This window comes from Arctopsyche grandis, chromosome 4, assembly GCF_051622035.1.
Source record: "Arctopsyche grandis isolate Sample6627 chromosome 4, ASM5162203v2, whole genome shotgun sequence".
Lineage (NCBI taxonomy): Eukaryota > Metazoa > Arthropoda > Insecta > Trichoptera > Hydropsychidae > Arctopsyche > Arctopsyche grandis.
In genome coordinates, this window is record NC_135358.1 from 31,443,067 (window position 1) to 31,467,897 (window position 24,831).

General features: G+C 30.2%; 1 protein-coding gene across 2 annotated transcripts in view; it reads right to left on the minus strand.

The window, feature by feature from the left end:
• The window catches only part of LOC143910538 (very long chain fatty acid elongase AAEL008004), a 44,866-nt gene extending 21,003 nt beyond the window's left edge, over positions 1–23,863 (minus strand). Inside the window, exons 1-2 of one of the 2 annotated variants that reach the window (XM_077429048.1) lie at positions 23,782–23,863; positions 13,974–14,343 (exon numbers count right to left, since the gene is read on the minus strand). The gene's annotated coding sequence lies outside the window, so the exon portion shown is untranslated. Of the gene's footprint in view, positions 1–3,511; positions 3,629–13,973; positions 14,344–23,781 lie in introns of those variants that run through there. The other variant, XM_077429047.1, reaches the window with a different exon arrangement.
• Between the last annotated feature and the right edge of the window lie 968 nt (positions 23,864–24,831).

The window sequence follows — 24,831 nt, forward strand, 5'->3', positions numbered from 1 at the left end:
GTATCTTTATGAGGAAAATTCAATAAGATATTATTTTGCATATATTATATTTGGCATTGTTTGGTTGTTGTTTGGTTTATTTATTTTTCAAGTAAAATTTCAGTCAGTCATTTATCAGTAATTGTTTTTTTATTTTTTTTATTTATATATTAACTATTGAATTTAATGGTCAATGACTATATGCGAATATGTTAATAGAGTCAATAAATTATTTTATTAAATTCATCGAATGTCCATTCAGTGAAATTATAAATCAGTCACACGTTTTCAGCTTCAAGAAATCATTTAATTTTGAATAAAAAATAATGGAACTCTATCAAACGACAATCCAACTATCAAAATAAATTGACCATTCAATTTAAGTACCGACCGTTTAATATAAAACACTGATCAATCATATAACTGACCATTTAATAAAATTAATAACCTTTTAGCTACTGATTTTATTTAATGATCATTTCTTACATATACTAACTGACCGAAAAAAAAGTACACGTCTTTAATTGCTTGTTATTAGGTTATATAAAAATCACATTTACACCATTATAAAATGAGCGAAATAATTAAATTTAATTTGTTTGCCGTGAGCCGGATATTTTGAATAATTATATTTTTTACACAGTACACATTTAAAATAGAATTAAAACTTAGTATATTCCGAATCTATTGTGCAACTGTTACGCATTTTTAACACGTGTTAATTCACATCGAACACAAGGTTCATTCAGCTTCATTTGCAGCCGGATTAGGTCAATGCGACCGATCGAAATAGTGTTAATTCAAATTTCATACAGAATACATATTCGATATCAAAAATTCAACGATTCTCGTACAATTATTTTCGGCTCACCTTGTACTGAATCGCAAAGTCGAATCTTCGTATGAAATTTTCGCCTTTTGCATTTTTTAAACGCGCCGAGAACGTCTAATGTTCTGGTTTTGTGAAAGTTGTTACAGACATTGTAACAATATGAAAGAAAAAATAGAGACTCACCGGCCTTTATATAACAACGGAATTTCACTGCCAATGCGAATTTCACCTTCGAGCTATTATATTCGCTCAATTTAAAATATCACATAAATCATAATGATATTCGACTGAAGCAACACACACACACACACACACATTCGATTTTCCGTGGCATTTTCATTATCGCACTCGTTCATTGCCGTTGCTTAACAATAATTAACAATTTAGAAATTGAATCATGCCAAATAATAATTCGACGTTCTAAATCCCGCAGTTTCATAACGTGTTTTCACTTTTCTACAAAACCGATATTGTACGTGTCCTTCACGTCAGAATTGCCAGTGCGAGCGTAAGCATTTTCGTCATCATTGCGTTTAATCGCGTGGAACGACGCAGTGCTAAATAAATAATTATTGACGATTATTCGACGATCATCCATTAAGGGAATCGATATTCAAAAGTGCGCCAAGATCGCAAAATCAAGGTTGAACTCGAGAGGCTTTGTGCAAAAATTCGCACAAGCGTGAAACTCAATCTGTTCGAGCAAACATATCTATTCATCCAAGTCCGATTTATAATTATTACTTTGCTCGTATTATATATTTATATATATTTATATACATATATATATATATATATATATATATATATATATATATATATATATATATATATATATATATATATATATATATATTTATATACATATATATATATATATATATATATATATATATATATATATATATATATATATATATATATATATATATATATATATATGTATATATATATATATATATGTATATATATATATATGTATATATATATATATATATATATATATATATGTATATATATATATATATATATATATATATATATATATATATATATATATATATATTTTGAAAACTGCTTTAATAATCCTTGAAATTTACATATTATAATATAATAAATATTATATAAGATTAAAGTGTATGCGCATTGAACCGATTTGAATCTACACACATTAATTTAATTTTGCGTTTCACTTAAAATTAAATTAAATTTGCAATTTACGTATGCATTTAGACTAATCTTGTACATACATATGTACATATATCAATATGGGAAAAACCGAATCGTCTTTGACGAGTTCAAAACTATAGACAAATATTTTAATCAATTAAGAAGTATATATTGATACTATTAAAAGCATTTCCACATAGTTTTATTCATATTTAATCAGTCAAGTCAAAAGATATTTCAGGAATGTAAATAATTAGCGCGTAAGGCAAAGTCAATAAATAACCACTCTATTAAAAACAGTCGATTTACTAACATTCCTATACATAAAAGCTTTATGGCTTAAACCTCTTGATCACATTTCATTCTATAAAGGACATATTACATACAAGGTTTCTTGAAACGTTTCGAAAATAAAAAAATAAATTTAAGGTTAAATTATGATACAAATCTTAATCCTTAAGTGAGCCTTTATTCAATATTATATTATCATTATTTTTTATTTAATATAAAATTTTTATTATGTTTTTTTTTAATATTATATATTTTTTTTCATTAGCCCTTTGAATGCTGACCAACGCCGATCGGCGTTTTACCAACAAGTCCATCAGCCTGAAATACGCCTATCCGCGTTGTTTTTTTGAGTATGTAAAAAATACACAAGAATACTACCCGCTGAGCTTTTCCAGGCAGCATTGAACATGGGTCGTGTAATCCGTGTCAATGTTTATAAAGACTGATTGACACCGGAATTTCTGAATTTATAACCATAGCAGAATTTCTCGATGGAAATCCCTAACTGCTGAGTATTTTAAATTGTGGCTAGGCATTCACATTTTGACAACAACGAAGAAGATGGAACTAGTTTTGGAAAAATACATTCATTAATAGACTTATTTTGTTTATCTTATATTGTTGCAAGATATACATATGTATTAGAGAGTCTAAACACATAGTTATCTATGGTTTTTATCTATGAGTGGCGGGCTTTCAACAGAAAAGACGTCAGCACTCATAATACAAATCTAAATCCTTAAAAAAGTGAGCTCTTGTTACAAAGATCACTTATTGAAAACGTATGTATATGTATAACAAACATATACATTGTACGTATATATATACATACATACATTGTATATGTATATATTGAGAGCCAAAAATTTTGGCCAAATTAAGGACCACAAAAGGTCTCAAATAAGAAACGGCAATATGATCCATATAACAACAGTGTCACAACTCAAAATTTTTCATTTTCATAAATACACTTATGAAATGATATAAATTCGTAAGCTTTAAAAATAAACCAAAGCTTCTTGGGTCAACTTGGCAAAAGCATTTGCCTAAACTTTAAATCGCAACACTGTCGTTATAAATTTGTTTTCAAACACCAAATTTTCACACAACAAAAGAGCGAACTTTCACTATCGTAGACGGGATCACAATTCAAACAGTTACAGCAAACCGACCACTTCTAGTTTACAAATACAGTACAGAATACAAGTCAGGATCATCCTGAAGCGATGCGCGTCTTACCTGCGCAAATTATAAAGGCACATACGAATGCACATGCGAATGCATATGCAACTGAGAACGCGATTGTCGGAGCTTCCGTCGAGGCACACTCCCCGCGGAACTGTCCGATCGACTAAACACAAACGAGACATGTTACCGCTAATATAATGCATACAAATCACCGGTGTGGTGTGCAGGGGTGTTCAAGTAATGACGTGAGAACCGGCTATGATCCACCTTGAACCCGGCCGAAGTCCACCGAGGCACTTGGGTCACCGAAATCAATCGATTTGGGACAAAGTTCGATGCGACATGTCCCATTGTATGTAATATCACCCCCACTATACACATATACATTACCATAGTTAGGAAAAAATAAAAATAAATATGGAATAGAAACTATTATAAAATGTGTCATAAGAAAAAAAAATACGCCCTCTCAAGATAAAAATATTTTTCATACCCAAACAATACGACAAAACATTCCATGTGAGGTTTTTCCAATTTAAAATTATTCCATTTAAATTAAGTGGTGCTTGAATAAAAAATAAACAATTTCACGAAATGATGGCACTGCATAAAAATTTGTTAGAATTTATATATTATTTTTTACAAATTTATCTCGATACAAAAAGTCTTTTTCAATTTAAGCTGTTTCCATGATGCAACATTTACTGTTTTTCATGTTCCCCGTTTATTTAACATTTATGGGAAATTGCCCAAAATACGTGTCTCTAGTCATAAGATAAAAAATACGCCCTCTCAAGATAAAAACAATTTTGACAATTTAACAATATTTTTCAAACAATACGACAAAACATTCCATGTGAGGTTTTTTCAATATGAAAATATACCATTTAAATTAAGTGGTATTTGAATTTAAAAAATCTTTTTTCCTAAATGAAAGAAAACGATTTCACGAAATAATGACACTGCACAAAAATTTGTTAGAATTTATATATTATTTTTTACAAATTTATCTCGATACAAAAAGTCTTTTTCAATTTAAGCTGTTTCCATGTTGCAAAATCCACTTTTTTTTTATGTTCCCCAGTATATACATATTGATTTCGATTTTTAAATGCTTTTTAATATCACTAAATTATGTTCACAATTCATCTTATATATATTTTAATAGCTACCGATCTACTGATCATTTTCTATTTTACAATTTTAGTTTAATTTTGTTAGTAATCATAGTATTATATTATTCTAATGTTAATGTACAGCATAATAGGAAAAATAGCTCAAAAACCTATTAACAATTCTTATAAATGCTCATAAAGTCACAAAGCCAATTAGTTATACTACTGTTGAAAGCGTCTTTCAATATGCGAGATAGACATAAATTCAAATTAATTTATAGCGATTTAAAAATGATATTATTTTATTTCAATCCTACTGCTTATAAATACGTACATATACTGTTATGAATAAATGTAGTGTTTTTATTTACCTCCAAATATCAAACGCTTATTTATTTATTAAGCATTGTTTTATATTTTGTTACACAGTCTATAGTTACATAATTTGAACGAAATGAAAGAAAACAAACGAAAATGTAAGACGTGCTATTCCATAATACTTTACTTTTTGTATTTACTTTTCTTTTACCTCATTTCTTACACTTTCTTGTGCGATCTATCAACCGTGCTATAAGATGGTGGTAAAGAAACTGTGTTCTTCTTATATTCATTATATGATAGATATTAACTTGATTAATATAAAATTATTTAATTTTCGTTGAAATGAAATTATAATTTTGACACATAGTTAAATTCCCTTTTCATGATCATTTTTTATTGAATTTTAATCAAATAAAAAATGCGTTCGATTGAAATATTACATATCGATAATGAAAAATTGCACTAAATCTATAGCTCTAAACTAACATTTTCGTAAAAACAATAATATCAGCTTATGGATACTTTTACTTATTTTTACTATTTGTCAGCATTTATTTATTTGCAGATCATATGTAAGTAAAAATAATTTTTTTTCTCACTATACTCACTAAAAATACTTGCACGAAAAATTAGCCAACTTAATATACTCTTGATATGTAATTTAAAATATAATATTACCAGTTGTCACAAGGACAATGAGTTTTTAAATTACTACACGTTTTTCACGTTGGACGTACATATAACATTACATTTATTATTATATTCACAAATCTGAATTAATAATGCAAAACTATGATCGTTGAGATAAGATATTCTCGTCAATAAATATACATAGATAAGTAGATTTATTTTATAAAAATGATTTTATGCAGCTTTTTCACGTTAGTCAAATAAAAAGTGGTATTAACGGACTATAACCTAACATTAGGTCCTTACCCAACAAAATAATATATGTAGGTAACAAAAAATCCAGGACATCAAGAAAGGTTCAAATCTTAAATTTAAATAATTATTAATCTTATTTTAATTAAATTGCTTGATTCTTTTAATATAGATTTCAATACAAATCGAATGCAAAAATATATAGCAAGCAAAATATGTAAATATTTAAAATGACTTGCCCATTGAATTATGAATACATAATGCGAAACTTTGTTTATCTCTTCTATGAAAATAAGTTTTTATATATATTTTTTTTACCCGCAATACGTATAAAATTCAATAATAATATACATTGTATATAATAATAATATTCACATGCTTGAAATACATATACATATGTACATATGTACATGATGAATATCAAATGTCGTATACTTAAGTGTGGAGATTATTCAAAAGCATATACATTTTGAAACTAATAGATGCTTTATAAAATTGTAATGTTTTTTAATAATGTTCTCAACATTAAATTTAATGCTACAATCTACCTTCAAATATTTAATATCTAATGCAAATTTTGCATAATGTAATGTCAAAAAAATCAGTCAATTTAATTATACCGCATATTTATTTATCGACATTGAAACAAAGTCCTTCGCCAAATTTTAAACATTTAAAACAACTGCGCGAATCCTCAATTCCGCAAAATTTTCAATAAATAATAAAATGTATTTCAGAATAACTAAATTTTTAAATCTCATATGTTAATTCACACGCATACAAATGACAGATAAATATATTTTTATTATAATTATGCAAAAGTGTTGTGTATTTTTATTTTTAAATTTGAAAAATCCTTGGATTGACAATGCCAAAATTTAATTGCAGAATATTTATTTAAATCTAATGTACCTATAACCTATGTATGTATGTATGTATAGCTGACAATATGAAAATATTGTGTTTCTGTCTCGAATGAATCTTAAACGACCGTATAAAAAAAATCCGCGTAAATAGAAACGCCATTGTATCAAACAGCGTACACCTCGATTGAAATAATTGCGCGAAACAAATGCGTTGTTGTTTTCAAAAGTAGAAAATACAGGTACCAAAGTCACGTTCCGATTAACTCAAACACGTACTTATGTATGTATGTACGTAGAATACCTACTTGACTTTGCAGAGTTATAATCATTTATGACGATTTTGAGATTTTGTCAGAATAATAGAGGACATGGCACATAATCATCTGTCGCAATTCTGATATAATGATATTACATCATCCCTATTGAAAGCCTGTTGGATATTGTATTTATTGCGTATGCATAAAAGTGCAAAGCTCCACAAATACAAGAAAGGTCATCGTCATCTGAAAACAAAACTGATAAAACTGCTGGGTTTTCCAAACCAGAATGTTTCGACCGAGTTTGACCTTCTCGGTCTGGAAGCGAATTTGCATTATACGTATCGTCGCAAAATCGTAAGAGTGACTACACTTTTAAAACGCTTCCGAGTACACACTAATAGTTAAAAATAACGGGAGACCCAACTGTGATGTAAGTTTTCCTCGAATTTAACACATAATTTATAAATGAACGCCGGAAAACTTTATTGTATCTGGAAGTTTGATTTATGCCAATTATCGTTCATACGAATCTATTATATGTAGGCTTCGATTACAGACAATCAGCCGAATTCACCGCGATGCCATCAATGAGCTTTGTTAATCGTTTTTATGGTCTAAATTGCATGAAATTTATGTCAACTAGCCTTGGTTTAAAAAAAGGCGGTGCCATATTACATATGTACAAGTGATCGAAATATTGCTTCACTGCGCTCCAAGTTCAATGATAATTTTCAGAAACGATGAGGTCAATTGACCTCTAATATCACCTTTTGAACTACTTTCTTTGCAATTATTTTATGAACATTTAAAAACCTGAATGATTCAAACTGCTATAGATTTATTGTCATTTCGAAATTTTATCGAAACGATTAATTTCTCGGGTGTTTGTTTGTAAACAAAGATGCTTGTGATATATTAGATGATTGTATGAAGTTCGTGCCTGTTTTATTTTATATACACATACATATTCATTTAAAATTAACTATAACTTATTCCTCACTTTGTTTAATAAATAACTGTCTTAATACCTCTGTCCTAAATGGATGGTTATTTACAAATGTTGATTTCAAATATTTAAATGATATTCTATGTAATTGTCAATGGGAGCGAGTTTATGAGTGCAAAGATGTTAATTTGGCCCTCTCTAATTTCTATGACATTATATATTCTATTTTTAATGATTGTTTTCGGTTGAAAGGATTAGTGACGAGTAAAAGGATTTATCCGCCTTGGTTTACTAAAGAAATTATTAATCTCTTAAAAAGTAAATATCAAACACATAAACTCTGGAAGAAATCGAGCAATCCTCTTATCTTAAATAATTTCCGTATTTTACGTACGGAAATTAAGAAATTAATTAATAATGCATATAATGTTTATGTAGCTGATTGTGAAAGTTCCATAGTTAAAAACCCTAAGAAATTCTGGAACTTCATCAATTCTAAACGTGTAAATCGTGTAAAGTCGACCATTATGTTTAATGATTCTGGACCATTATGTACATTGCTAATGGATTTGCCGACTTTTTTAAATCAGTTTTCAATAATCCTACTGATTCCATGGAACCTACCAATGACTCGGAATTTACTTTCCCCACTTTAGCGATTAATCATCTTGACTCTTCCGATCTGAAATATGGCTTTCTAAAGTTAAAAAATATTTATTCTTCCGGTCCTGACTCCATCCCTAATTACATCCTAAAAGGATGTGAGGTTAGTCTCTTAGAACCTTTAAAATTCATTTTTAATTTAATTCTAAGGAACTCTTCATTCCCCAATTTATGGAAATGCTCTAAAGTAACTCCTATTCATAAGAAGGACGATAAATCTTGTGTAAGGAACTACAGACCAATAACTATCTTGTCAGCGCCAGCCAAAATGTTTGAGGTAATATTACACAGATACATTTTTAATCACTTTCAAAGTACGCTCATTGATCAGCAGCATGGCTTTCGTCCGGCTAGATCAGCTATTACCAATTTATTATGTTTCTCTAATGACATAACCAGCACTTTGGATTGTAATAATCAAATGGATGTAATATATACTGATTTTGAGAAGGCGTTTGATAAAGTTGATCATAAAATTTTGGTTAGTAAATTAAGTTTTATTGGATTTACTTATAATCTTGTTGGTCTTTTTATTTCTTATTTACAGGATCGACGTCAATTCGTTAAGTTTGGGAGTTGCTTTTCTTATGAGTATGTTGCCACTACTGGGATTCCCCAAGGATCAAATCTTGGCCCTTTATTATTCCTAATATTTATCAACGATATTCAATCTTCTATTCACCATTCTAATTTTTTATTATATGCGGATGACTTAAAAATCTATAAGAGAATAATTGATTTACCTGACGCTCTTTATTTGCAAGAGGATTTGAATTCTATTTATGAATGGGCTAATGTTAATAAACTTCCCTTCAATATCCTAAAGTGTCGGGTCATTTCTTACTCTCGTTCTCGTTCTCCTATTAAATATCCGTATAAATTTCATGATTCTCTTCTTCAGAGAGAATTATTTATATCTGATCTGGGAATAGTCTTCGAAAATAGTTGGAGTTTCAACATTCACATTGAGAATATCTGTGATAGGGCAACAAAAATCCTTGGATTCGTAATCCGTAATTCGTCCGAACTAGGGCTCACTGCCATTCGTCTCTGCCATTATATTGTACATTAGTTCGCAGTGTGCTCGAGTTTGGCTCCATTATATGGTCTCCCTATCAACTTCGTTACTCTCTAATGTTGGAACGAGTCCAAAGGAAATTCCTTAGATTTTTATATCTGAAGACATTTGGATTTTATCCATATCTGTTCCCTAGTGCCTTTGTCTTGGGATCTTTGGGTTTCAACTCCCTGGCAAAGAGAAGAGATTTATTTCTTGGGAAACATTTCGTAAAATTACTTAGAGGAGAGATTCACAATCCCACTATCCTGGAGAAACTAAAATTCTGGGCCCCGGAAAATCGTAGAGTTTTAAGAAAACATGATATATTTTTGCCAATTAGGGCTAAATCAAACGTGCTCATGAACTCCCCCCTCTCGAGAGCTGTTCGACTCCTTAACTTACTGGCACATTACTTGAACCTATTCGATGCCAGTTATGTTGAGTTGGTGGAACACATCCTAAATAGCACGATATAAATTTTTCAATCTTATTTCTTTGTTTTTATTTTGTGTACATATTTTTTACTTGATTTTTATTATTTTTTTATGATGTTTTTTTTTTTATTTATGATTTTTATTATTTTCTTGTGTTTTTTTTTATTTATGATTTTTATTATTTTTTTTATGATGTTTTTTTTGTAATTTTTATGATTTTTATTATTTGTATTAAAATCACATTGACGCTTTGGGGCAACCTATCAAGTCTCTGTGGTATTGATTTTTTAAAATAAAATAAAATAAAAATAAAATATATACCAATTAGGCCTAACTGGTAAACCCTAATGCCCCTTCCTGGCCAATTACAAAACAACAAAATACAACTTATTTAATACAACTTATTTAATACAACTTATTAAATACAACTTATTAAGATTAATTTTTAAGGGTAAATTTTTTATACACTTTCGGAGCGTCCTTTAAAAAACCCGATGAAAGTGGAAAGATGATCTGGTGTAACCGTAAAGAGATCAATGTGAACGGAAAGTAGGTTGAGAAAAATGTACCTGTAAATAGGGCACGAACTTTTGCATTTCTTATAAAACAAGCTTTAAGTTATGTCTAGAGACACGTATTTTGGGCATTTTGCTATGGATGCTTAATTGATGCCAATTTAGAAGGGTCTTCCTATCTCTTTGCCCATTTATTGTGTAAAAAAATTGAGGGGATAAAACAGAGCTTGCAGTTTACCATAGATGGTGTTTTTCCTGTCGAAATCAAGCAACTGCTTTTGTCTACTACTGCAAACAAAAGAAGACAGTTGGAGCTGTGTATCCAAAAGGCTGCTCAAAAAAGCGTCTTAATACTAGACTCGTACTCAAGACTAAATAAGACAAATCTATTCCTCCAAACATTGAGTTAACTATTCAATCCATCTGTGGCAGGTACAAAATCTAATATTAATGTTACATAAACAGTTTTGTTTTTTAGAAACCCACCATTGTTTAATGTATTAACAGAGGCTCAATGTTTGGAAGGATATCAGCACTTTTTTAGACAATTAATAGAGAATATAAAAAGTGAATCCACGCCGGATATAAAAATTAAATATGAAGAGTTTGGTTGTGCAGCTCTAAAATCTATTTGGTGTCCCGTCAATAGTGTGGATGCTGAAAGGTATTTTAGTAAATACAATATAATTGTTACCGATCGTCGCACGAATCTCAAAAAATAATCTGTACAAATATGCTCCATGTTGAGTTTTAATAAATTTTAATTGGTATTATATTTTTATATTTATATTTTTTGTAACGCTAAAATGCAAAATGAAAATGCTAAAATTGACAAAAATAGATGCCCATAATACGTGTCTCTAGTTATGTCCTATGTTCATTCTTGAAAAAAATGTGTTTAGTTAAATTATAGTGGGATCATTATTCATATTAATATACACTAATAGTCTATAATAAGTAGGTATGCAGCCCATTAAAGAAACATCAATTTTGAAATCGTCTTGGGGGATTTTTACATCAGTCTTTCAATCAACCAACAGTTGACTTTCGTCATCACTTTCAAAGATCTCTGTGACGTCGTACGATCGTCAACCATTGTTGACGTACCTAGACAAAGAACCGCTTCCAAGAAGCAACTGGCAATTAGATATAATCAAACAAAAACGGGATGCTGAGTGAGATTTAACGACCAAGGGCATCTTCGTTGGCAATGTCCTCTTCACTCCGGGAAATTCCGACAGTGTCTCCGGTCATGATTCACATCGGCGACTTTTCTGCGTTGAATATTTTTGTGGAAAAACTGGAAAAGATCAAGGGCAATCGAGCCGACGACCTTCGTCCACCAAGAACTTCGTAAGACCAATGTCGTCACTGGTGCGTAATATTGCGCAAACAATTACCACCTTTCGGACAATATTGGCAATATGTTCATCCGAACACCATATGTCGCTCGTCGGTAATAATTAGATAGTTCATTAGAAAATCCGAAATAACACTCGATTGCGCAACTTTCATCGTAAAAAATCATCAGATTAATGTAATTCTGGAATTTTTTGTTATTTTTCATTTGCATATAATATTTATGCATAGAAAATTCGAGGAATCGTTAAAATTAGTTAATTGCAACTAATCTATTCGTGTTTTTATCCGATTCGCATAACATATTTCATATTAAATGAAATTGAGAGCTTAATTTGTGCGAGCGTTTAATACGTTGTTGAAAAATGTATGTGGCCTTCTTATGAGTTATATTTTCCGGTGCCTAAAATTTGCCAATGTCGCACTGCAATTTTCAAATGACAAAAGAATAAACACGTATTTTATTGAGCATTCATTTCAGTGTTTTGTTTTTGGTGTTTTTTTTTTGCGTTTTGTTATGTATTAAAAAGACATTAACTGCGACAATTGACGATTTTTTTTTAATCAAAACGTTTCCGAGAATTAATTTGACTATTGTATTAGATGTTAAATGCCCCTAACAATATCCTATTAAGACAAAGTGACCCATCTCAAGTCGAATTCAATAAAACGTCAAAATTATATGATATAAATAATACCGTAAATTTCAAGTTTTCAATGCTGGATATTGTTTTTTCACAAACAAAAGACTTTTAGTTTTAAATTTGTAGAAACCTTTTGTTTCAGTTTGAATAAATTTTAATATGAAAAGAAAAGGTATTTAAATATCGACTTAGAAATTAAAAGCTGTTTTTTTTATTAATATAGATACACTCTATTATGAAAGATAGAGACCTCTTCTATCAAATATCCAAACGACAACAGCGTAAGTGTTAAAAGTATCATTTTAGCATTTTAGCATGTCAAATTAAATGTTTTACGTTATATACATAAATATTAATTTAAAATATAATATTTTATACCATTTATTTCAGAGCTTAAATGTTGATTGTCTGCAATTATGTTAAAAATTAAATTACAAATATTGAATTATAGTTTACAATGAAATAAAAAAACATAAGTGATCACAAAATATGTACTGACAATATTTTAATTTTAAAATTATAATTTTGACTCATTTTCAAGAAAACACATTAATATTATAAAAATAAATTAGTTCTTGAGCTTTAGTTATATAAAAGAATTGAGAACTTCTTACAATGACCTTTAAATTTAATAAAATTTATCAATAGATAAATCATTACAATAAATCCGTGCAAATTCAATAAATTAAAAATTTAATTCAAATCGCAAATAAGACAAACTTCAAACAACAAAAAAATCATTTACCAGTTGAATTAGTACATTTAAATAAAAATATATTGAGATGAAAAACCAATCCTTGTAAACGTGGTAATGTGAAAAATTAGCGAAATAAGTTCATATGTAATATTAGCGAAAAAATATGCAGAAGAGAGTATATTTTTGACTTAAAAAATTTGATAGATAATTAATTATACGGATTTTAAAGTAATAAAAAATTAAAATCAATTGAGAAAACATCTGACTATGAATGCCAATGCAAAATTTTGGCACAGACATACTAGATTTCGAGTTAAAGACTACAAAAGCCAAAAATCGGTAATAATTAAACATTTTTTAAATGCTCAATAAACCAATAAAATCATTGTCATATTCGAATTCAGTGCGTCAACTAGTAAAGGTTGATTTAATCTCCGCTCCGGCAATTTTATTTGTTAATCAGTATATGTAATCACAGGCTTGATATCTTACAATAAAAACATTTATGAAACTTTGTATGCATTGCCCTAAATGGCTGTAATAAACAAAACCATTGTTCATATGATTTTCACAAAGCATTAAATGTACAAAACAATATTGACATAAATGATTTTTTGTAAAATAGCAACATAGTTTAAGAAGCATAGATATAATAGACAAGTCTTTGCCCGTTGACAGTCTTAACGTTTTAACATTAATTATTTTTAGCACTACCACACTAATTGTATTAAAAAAGAGTAGCTCGACTCACCTGAAACAGTAGCTCAACGCACTCGTTCCGTATCTCCAAACTTAAACGCACAACTAAAAAATGTTACTAAGTGAATTTCACTACGATTGATTCACGTCAGTGGATCCTTGATGATTGTTGTTGTCGACAAAGTAGCATTCGTCGAAGCACCAGATGCCGCCGACAAGCAAAAGCACCGAGTACGTAGCGAAGTAGCTCATATAGATTAGTGCACTCATGACGGTTTTCCACGTCGAATTGTGGTCGATGGAAATGGAAAGCCTCTTTCGACGAACGGTATTGTGCAATTTTCCAGGAAGTTGCAGCCGAAGACACGCGAACCCACGCAACTTCCCGTCCAATATTTATTCTCCTGCTCGAGCTCTCTCACCTGAAATGGAAACGTTTCATCAGAAACCTTGAATTCGGACGAAATCGCACATATCATTTGGAGTCAATGTTTGAGAAAGGTTAAATATTTCGATAGGGTTGACGCACTCGTAAGCGTAAAGCTTTGCAAAAAGATAATGCGTAAAATTGAAGAAAAAGTGTGGGAAGCGGTCAATGGTTTGACTTTGGAGGAAAATTTCGATGTGCAAAAAAAAAATCACAGGTAATTTAATTCATATACATATGTATATATTCAAAATCATGAAATTTTGAGTTAAACGCATGAAAAACTTAATAAATTTCAATTAATATTCATACTTCATACTAATTATTAAAAAATGTAATACGAAATATATGTATTTCTAGTTGAATTTTTTTAAACCTATAATTTCTTACTTATTTTACTAAGAATTTTCTAAAAGAACCAAATAAACTTTAACATATATTTTTTAATTAACACATGCAGCACGGGGCCGCCCATATGTGCGCGCTTTAATTATATAGCCAAGCGTCGGGGCGCGCATATATGCGCATTTTATTTATTTAGCTCGTGGATGGGATTGTTCACATATACGCGCTTTAATATTATGATTTAAGACAAAATATTTCAATATTAGGTTTTGAAAAATAGTATTTCGAAAAAAATATAATTCATTGATACATACATATGTAAATAGATTGGATGATCAGATCAATAAATCATTGCCTGCTATGAACTTTTCTCTATTTATCAAAAATTACAACGAAAAATATCCGTTTATTTGACATTTACATTCAAATAGTGGAATATTGTTATTTGTCAACACCTACATATAATGCTATCGACCATTTTTTAAAAAATATAACCGTTTAAAATTAATTATACTTAATAATACACCAATTGCATATATTACCATACACCAATATACACCAATATACAACAATTGCATAATTAATAATACACCAATTGCATATATTATATATATGTATACATACATGTGTATGTAGCCTTTGATATTAAAGTTTATCGATTTTTCTTTGTATATTAATTCATAAACAATTCAGAATTTTAAATTGTTGCCTGAAGAAACTCAATTTGTTACTGTTTTTTTGCTGTTTATTTATTTATTTATTTAAATAGGTACACATACAGAATAAAATATAAAAAGAAAGTTGTAAAGTGAGACAAAAAATAACAATAAACAAAAATAAAAATATAATATTCCATTTACAGTGAGCACCATATGGTAATATAAAAAAGTAAAATTACAAAAACATCAAGATTTAAAAAAAATATATATAAAAAAGTTAAAAAGAAAAAGAAAGACAATGAAGGTGAAAAAGCAAATCAACCACAGATTATTTTCCTCACCTTTGTCCTAAAAATACTAAAGCTATCGTAAATACGGCATATACGAACGATTGCACTGTTGAAAGAAGTGTTGCTTTGACAAATTGGTGGATAAAAAAGATTGTTCAAATTGTTACAAATTCAAATTGCAAAAAGCTGTGTTCAAATTGCTGTGATAATTATAATTATTAATTTGTTAAAGCTTTCACCTAATTTTTAATTGATTTAAACCATATTTATCTTAGTGTTTCTTTTACTACATTGTGATTTTTGCCGTTGAGTGTACTTTCAGTAAAAAAAGCATGTGATAAGTGGGTATTGCAATTATTTGCATTATTTTTTACATTTCGACGAATAAATGCGGTTTTTTTTTTTAAAATCAAAATTCCACTTTGCCTGAAGAAAAAGTTCTTCGCTCAATATTTTTTACCAGAGATGACGTATGGATGTGAAACTTGGACATTGAACGCCAAGTTGCTACACAAAGTCCAATGCATTCAAATAAGTATAGAACGTTGTATGTTTGGCATAGCGGGGAAAGACAGGAAACAGAATACGTGGTGAGAAGTATGACAAGTGTAGTGGATATAGTAGATAGAGTGAAGAGATTGAAATGACAATGGGCGGACCACGTGGCTAGAAGAATGGACGAAAGGTGGACAAAAGAAGTGCTAGAATGGTACCCGAGAGAATGCAAAAGGGTAAAAGAAAGACCGGATGGAAGATGGATAGACGAAATTAGTAAAATGTGTGGGATGAGATGGATGAGAGTTACGCACAACAGAGACGAGTGGAAGCGTGTTGGAGAGGCCTTCATCCAGCAGTGGATGGTAAATGGTTGTAGATGATATGATTATCATATGTAAAAAAAACTAAAACATATTGCGTTTACTATTAAAATGTTCGATTATACTTGAGAATAGATATTGGTAATATCCACTATTCATATACATATTTTTCTCTATCCAAATTATACGTTTGAGTGTTGCAACACTTTTCGTTCAAGTTCAACAACTTCCACATGTAGACGATGTCGTCTTACGAATGCAGGCATTAAGTTTAACGATCGAACGATGCTTCTCAAAATGGTGCACTCACAAAAAAAACTTATATTAATAACCAAATAATAGACAATTACACGAGCGCTCTCAGCACAAACTTTGCATGCATTTTATTGTGTGCAAATGGCTTATTAATTGCTGTAAAAAATTGACGTACGTTGTATGTATGCACGTATGCAAGGACAAGAATAGACACCTACGACTAATTATATTGAAAATTTCAATCAACGACACAATTAGTCGGAGAATCGACTTTGCAAATTCAATTTAGCATCGTATAAAACATGATATCAATGTTCTTTTATATTCTATTGACCGACCTTCACCGCGCAAAGCCAAAGCTTTGTAAGATGGAGCTTTCAATGTCACTTTGCTGACGGAAATTATGAACACGCACTTTTTCAAATTCCGGTCGCAATTTATCAATTTATTTTATGTGAGCATCTCGGTTTTTTTTAAGAGGAACTAAAGTTTCACATTGTGGTTTACTACAGAGGTAAACGAGTTCCTAATACTAAAAACCAGAAAATTTGAGGCTTTTTCAAAGTCATTGACATTTCAAAATGCTAACGGTGTATGCCGTATATTTTAATGCATATTAAAATATACGGCATATGTACACCGATTTTTATTATAGCTATATTCTAGTCGAATTACCCGGCGTCACTCAAACTATTAAAATGTACAGAAAAATTATTATGAAAAATTATAACATGATATTTAAGCGGTTATATTTAAAATTGGCATAAGTTCACTTTTCTTCATCTCGAGAAATATTTTCCAATACATTAAATATAATGTTTCGAGTTAAAACATATTAAAAAAAATACTAGTGATTCTGAACACATCGAATTAAAATAAATGATAACAATTTGTCGATTAAGTTAAACGGAAATAGTGTTTTTGGTACTGAAAATTGGACTTCCTCCATTTTCAAATATAACGGCTTATATTTTAATATGTACATAGTATGCAAAATTTGTTGCATCCAAATAAAAAAAAATCGGATGGGACCAACCCACGACTTTATCTATGTATTTGAGGAATATAAGAAGGATACAAAGCAAAATTTGATAATGAACCATACATACACGTTCACACATACCGGCTAAGAGGGCATTTTCGATACAGATTGAGCGAAAATTTAAGGAATCTTACACAAAAGTTCTGCTTCCGGTCATCGGATTTTGTTAAAATTTTTTGTATTACTTAAAATTGCTATACACATTAAATATCAAGAAGATAAACATAATTTAAAAGGTCAAAATAAAACAATGAAATATTATTTTAAAAATAATTACTACTTCTGGTTTACGAATTCTATCCAAAACCTTATCAATTCTAAGTTAATACTTAAAGAATACAAATATAAATTTTAAGCTTGATAGGTTCAGTGGTGTGGAAAAAATCGTGTGGTCACAACATTTTTGACTTTTCTAAGAAGAAAATTCCCACTCCGGTTAGTTAAATTTAATATATTTTTTTTTTCATCACATTGATACAAGGATTATACTTGAATTTTCTCGTGAAGATCACACACATTTAAAGGGTCAAAAAGTGTTCCAAATTGTACTTTTTTAGAAAAAAATTATATTTAAGTCTCATAGTTAGAGCACCATGCAGTAGTAGTTCTAAATAAAAAATACTTTTTATGCACACAGCTCAAATAATAAGTAAAGAATGATCATTAAAAAGATAAGTAAAATATGCCCGCATATTATGAGCTTTTGAATTACATATAATAACTAATCAATTTCAATGAAACACATTCGCATAAAAAATAAACTTTTATCTGATTTAAATGTCAACATGAGACCTTAAAGTACAAAAAAATGATAGATAGTCAACATGACCTTTTCAGTGTCAAATCTAAATCGATAACACGATTACACTTCGATTGAAAACGATTGGGATTGAAAAAAGTCGAGGTACTTATGTACTTTCAAAGTTGACGAATAACCAATTGCGTAATTGACTTCTTTGGCCGTGAACTCTAAAAGCACTGTCTGTCTGTAAAAGTTACATCATTCAGTAAAACGACTTTGCCATTATTAATGTCTATTTACCTGTAATAGCTTCCATATTTCGCTGGTGTACCGTTATAGCCAAATAAACCGCCAATCTTCATATATGTATGTACGTTTCATATTAACAAGTGTCGGATCATCTTTTTTTTTTATTACACGCACTTACGTACATATGTACATACATGTAAGTGAAGGTTGTTGTGGATTAAATACATAATATGGAGGCTATCTCAGTACAAATGGAACGTCCTTAAATTTAACACTTCCTTTGAAAATTTCAAAATGCCTTGAGTTATCTTAAATATTAACTGCTCTACATATGTACTTGTAGTTTATTTCACATAAATCAATTGAACCTACATACATCGGTTTTATAAGTCTTATTTAATATGAATAAACAAGATTATAGATGAGTTGCCATACCCACGCGTAGATGTAAACTTTTACTTAGTTGTTCACCTTCGCAAGTGAATGCACTCGTTACCATTGTAGAAAAGACTCGATTGCACTCGTCACAGACCGGAAATTCTCGATTTTATTTCATTTGCCACTATTCCAATTACTGCAATTCATCATTAGAGTTTGCGAAAATGTGTATTACATTGACGTTTCACTTCGAATTTCCTACGCAACGCGTAATTTTTTTCAATTAGTCACATATACCAACATACATATGTTTGTGAAATTTCCCTCACAAGTTTCTTTTTCACCAAATATGACACCTCATCAAACGCACAAACACCTCGATCTTATACTAGGCAATATTGGTCAATGGTGTAATTTTCAATTCTTTAATAAAAGTTAACATGAGAAGAGTTATTACGTCGTTTATGAAAAGTAACATCTTCTACTACACACATGTATGTATAAATTAGATTGTTTGTTCGTTTGACCGTGATGCAAATCAAATTTTGTGTATTATATCATAGTATACTAACCTAGTTAATTTAAAAAAAAAATTAGAACAAGTTTTTTATTTGCGTTTGTTTATTGCTTTTAAGTCAGAACTTAATACAAAATTAACTAGAAAACATATTTCCTAAATTAACAGTCAATCAATTGTTCGCGAGTCCAGCTTGTAGATGGACCTTTAGAAAAAATATTTAGGGCACATACAATATGATTAGAAAGAAACTGTTCAAAGGAATTATATTCACATTTTTTGTCTATTACCTACATATATAACACACTATTGTTTGTATGAAATAGATAGAAATGATGGATGTAAAACAAATTGAGAGCATACATATTCCTATTAGTTTGTTTATGTGCAGTAAACCAAATGTTTTTAAGCGAAACGTACTTTTCAATCAGAGCTGTTGGTTGGTTTTGGGAAAAAAGTCATAGTGGAAAAGATTAACTTTCATCCCCAATTATCTTCTACTATTTAAAGATGAATGCTTGTATGAGAATAAACAACTTTAATGAAATTATGTAATTGAAAAATGTGCGTCCGCACACATGTAGGTATTACATTTTGAAATATTATGTACTTTTAATGAATATTGAATCAATTGATTATACATGCATAATAACTACAAAATTAGGTGACGCTGCTTATTTGATACAATTCGAGTGAATTCATCGTTGATATTTTCACTTTTGTATTGCTCAAACGTCTGACAAAACGTTACAGACAAAATACTGTTTGTTTTTCATTTAATAAACCGACGATTGACTAATATGCCGTAAAAACAGATCGATGAAATGACCGATTTTCACGATTCTTCCTCCACTTTATTTTTTGTTCAATCGAGACTTTTGTAGTTTGTTGTTGTGATGCAATCGTAATTCACCGGTGCGGCGCGAGCACTTGCAACAAGAAAGGTGTTCTTTTAATGTGTAATTCGAACTAATTTCGACAACGGATTCAATCCAGTGGCGTAGCTACCACGCCCGCAGACCCCGCAGTGCGGGGGGGCGCCGAACCTAAAAGGGCGCCTTAAAGCAGCGCGCCTTTTTCACTGATTTTTTAACTTTTTCTCTAAATTTTTTTGTAAAGCTCTCTTATACCTATTTGCATCTCGTATTATTTTTACATATAACTGAGGATTCTCTTTTATTCTTGTACATATACGTACATACCTGTAGGATTGTTATGAGTGGTTACTTAATGTATCTATCTATAAATAATAAACTACTTGTTCTTGTATAAGCTGCGTTTTACTTGTCTCCTATCAAATATTTTTACTTTGAATCCCATACACCTATATATACTTTTCTAGTATTAAAACAATGAAACAAATTAGTACTATTTTCTTGAACAACATTGAAATCTCTGACCAAAAATATTTCATTGCAGACCGTCATAAAATTCAAAAGCAGTCGGTTTTATAATGGGATACAAGTCGGCTTTTTTTTCAATACAAGTCTTAACATTAATACATAATAGAACGCGACCAAAATATGTCAATTTTACAACTTTACGCTCAAAATCAGTGGGTTCGTTCAGATTTTTTGACAATTGATTTTGAACACGCTCCGGAATAGGATCGCGATCGATTACAATTACATAAACCACCTCCCGAAATGTGTTTGATCATTGCTTAATATAAAGTGTACCATTGTGTTTTCTGTAGTTGAGAATATTTTATGTTTTTTTAATATGAGTAGTTTTAAGAAGAAGTTCAGTGAAGAAAACAAAAAAATAATCAAATCACGAGTTAATTGAAATTGCCTAAAACTGACAAAGTCTCTAATGACTTAATGGAATTAAGTCCTTCGGCAGTTTTAGCAGAAAAGCAACCTCGCTCTTCTTCGAGAAATGGAGATAATACGGCGAACTTAATGCAAACTGTTGCGGAAATTCAATCGACTGATCATTCTTCTTCCTCAGTTAGCTCTGGTGAGGTGGTCAAACCATTTCTGAGGTTCCTGTTTTACGTACGATTTGTGGAAAAATTCAGAGAAAATTGAAAAATATATTTCTTCAGAGTTGCAAAGTCGTGTAAATTATTGGCGTCAAGTCCATTATCATGCTATTAATGTCATATTAACATTGGCTAAAAATAATTTGGCATTTCGATGGACATCAAGAGAGTTTTGTATTTTCTAACAATCCTGGAAATTTTCTATCTTTTATTTAACTTCTAATAACATATGATCCACTTTTGGAATATAAAGCAGGTTTTGTGACTTATTTGAGCGCGAAAATACAAAATTCTTTAGATTTATGGACCAGCTGAAAGGAAATAATATGTATATAAGAGGGGGGGGGGGGCGCCTTAATTTTTTTTTGAATTCACGTTACGCCACTGATTTAAGCTTGATTATATCTAAATTGACCTTCGCCGAAACGTTACGATCGTATCAATTACATAAATTATATTTCGAGTGACCCAATGGCAATTTTTGCATGTGCCATAAATCGGCTCTAATTGACCTGCGATCTACAATTACACATGTCGCAATGATTTTTTCTTTATAAATGTACGTACATATAATTAACATGTTGTTTTTTTTATATCGTTAACACACAGAGAACATCCATTATTCATAGGCTGCACCAGAAACACATTTTTCAACGTGTACAATATAATAATTGCTCAAAACAATACACAATAGAGTGAACTTCGACATCGTAATACGTTGCAAGTTCTCCTTTAATTATCCTTAACAACGACACTTTACAATTGCCACATTATGTTATAAATTGCAATCAAATGACACAACACGTAATGGCATCATTAAAGTGTTACATTTAAATGCAAAATTTCATTTGAAAACAAATAAAAATGTATAAAAAAATCTTTTTTTTGTAAAAATTATTACATTTGTTCACGATTTTGACAGATGTGTTCTTAACGATTTCGTTAATTGAATGTAGCGATTACAACGTCATCTGACGAGCAAACATCGGGGATAATAACTACATAGTGAAATGGGTAAATCGCAATATAAGAACGTCAAAAATTTTCAACCTTGAATATTACGAAACGCATCTGACGAGGCCAAAACGGCTACGATTTGGTGAGGGCACTCAGCCACCGTCTCGAATCAATTTTCACGGATTAAAACTGCTAATAAATTGATTTTCCTCAAATTATCCTTAGATACAGGATACGGACTGTGTATTCTGAAATAATTCTAAAAAAAATTGCTTACGTTTCAACCAAAAAACGCACTTTAAACATTCGCACGTATACTTACACAAAGCTTTACATTACGACTAACTTATCAATCAATGGTACCGATAAAAGATATGGTTTTTTTTTTTTTTTGAAAAATTAGCATTAAAAGCATTTAATGTCGCGTCCTTGTACCATTTTATACCGCACATGCTCATAACTTAATCACAACTTTTACGCAATGTTTACGCAATATTTTAATCACGACAATCGACCGTCCGAAATTTTTGCACAGCTGCCATGACGAACGCTGGCTCGTGACCCCAAAACCATGAGCGAAATTTCAAGGATTCAAAAGTATCACACAGTTTCAATACTAAAAATCTTATTTATAACAAAAATATTCATATAATATAATCTTAGAAATACTCAAAACACCACACGCTTATGGAAGACGATTTCCGGTTATGGAAATTACAAAGTTGAAAAATTGTATAGAAAAAACACACACGTGGTAACTTATGCCATTATGTTATGTTATTAAAGGCGAAAAAATACATTTAAATGTATTTTTATCGTTTTTCTCAAAATTATGCATGATCAACAAGGATATCTCAACAGTGCAAAAAATAAATGGTTTTAATATAACGATGTAATATAGGTACATATACATGCAAATCCCACAAAAACTGTCATGTCAAATAAATAAAAAATACGTTCCAAACGAATTTCATATAAACCTAATATTAATATTGAAAAATTATGCGTAAATTATTATCATTGCAATATAATTATGTATGAGTTGAAGCATCTCATCATGTAAAATTGTCACATAGGCCAAAGAGCTTGAATTATAATTAAATGTAATTCGCATGTTTATCGACATTGTTGGACAAGGATGAACTTGAAAATTTGTCAAACAGGATATAATAAAAATTTTTGGTGGATACTCACGTGTGTGGGTGGGTTTAAAGGTGACAAGAAGTGTGTAGTAGCGCTAGAGCAGCCCGACTATGTCAGTAACTGGCTGGTTACTGATCGTGGCTGCGATTCGATCTGATGTAACAGCAGTCGAGCAGCCTTTGTGACCAACATTGCATAATATCGAAGCGTTTAACCACCTTGTCTATGTATGTACATCCAAACGACCATTTCGAGTGGTGCATCCATCGTGTGAGATGATGCATGCGTTTTTGGACGCGAGTGAATGCGTTTCAGTGCGTTTGGTTCCGCTTGAAATAGATTTGATTTTAAGTTAAGGTGAATAAGTGAAATGCTCGTAAGTGATAGATAGGGTTGTAGAATTCTCCCTTGGGTGACATTTCAATTTTCTTGAAATGAGTAGGAGCTGAAAATATGACCAGAATATTGTATCGGGTATTGGATTTATCATTTTGTTTCAACCATGCCTTGAACAAATCAAAATTCATTCATAAATAAGCTTTTTTCAATGATTTTATATACCTACATACATTTATCAAACAAAAACTCTGCTAGAGTTGAAGATTACCTAAACATAATCTGCTTTAGATCGTCGACTTCAGAGAGTCTTCAATTAATATTATGTATTAGATGTATTATGAGCATTTATAAGGATTGTAAATAAGCTTTCGAGCTATTTTTCCTACCATGCTGTACATTAACATTCGAATAATATAATACTATGATTACTAACCAAATTAAATTAAAATTGATCAGTAGATCGGTAGCTATTGAAATAGATATAAGATGTATTATGAACATAATTTAGTAATGATAAAAAGCATTTAAAAATAAAAATAAAAAATCAATGCTAGAGTTGAAGAAGGTTTTTCTACATACATAGTTTCCAGCTACTAAATTTGTCGTAACTAGCTTTTTTACAATCAATAGCAAACATTATATAAAATTAGATGAATCAGTTTTTTGCTTTTATTTATTCCACGCTATGATTTCTCGCACTTTTAAAATGCACTTTAAAACAATTTTAAAAGGAATATTTTCAACTTATCTTCACAAGATTTT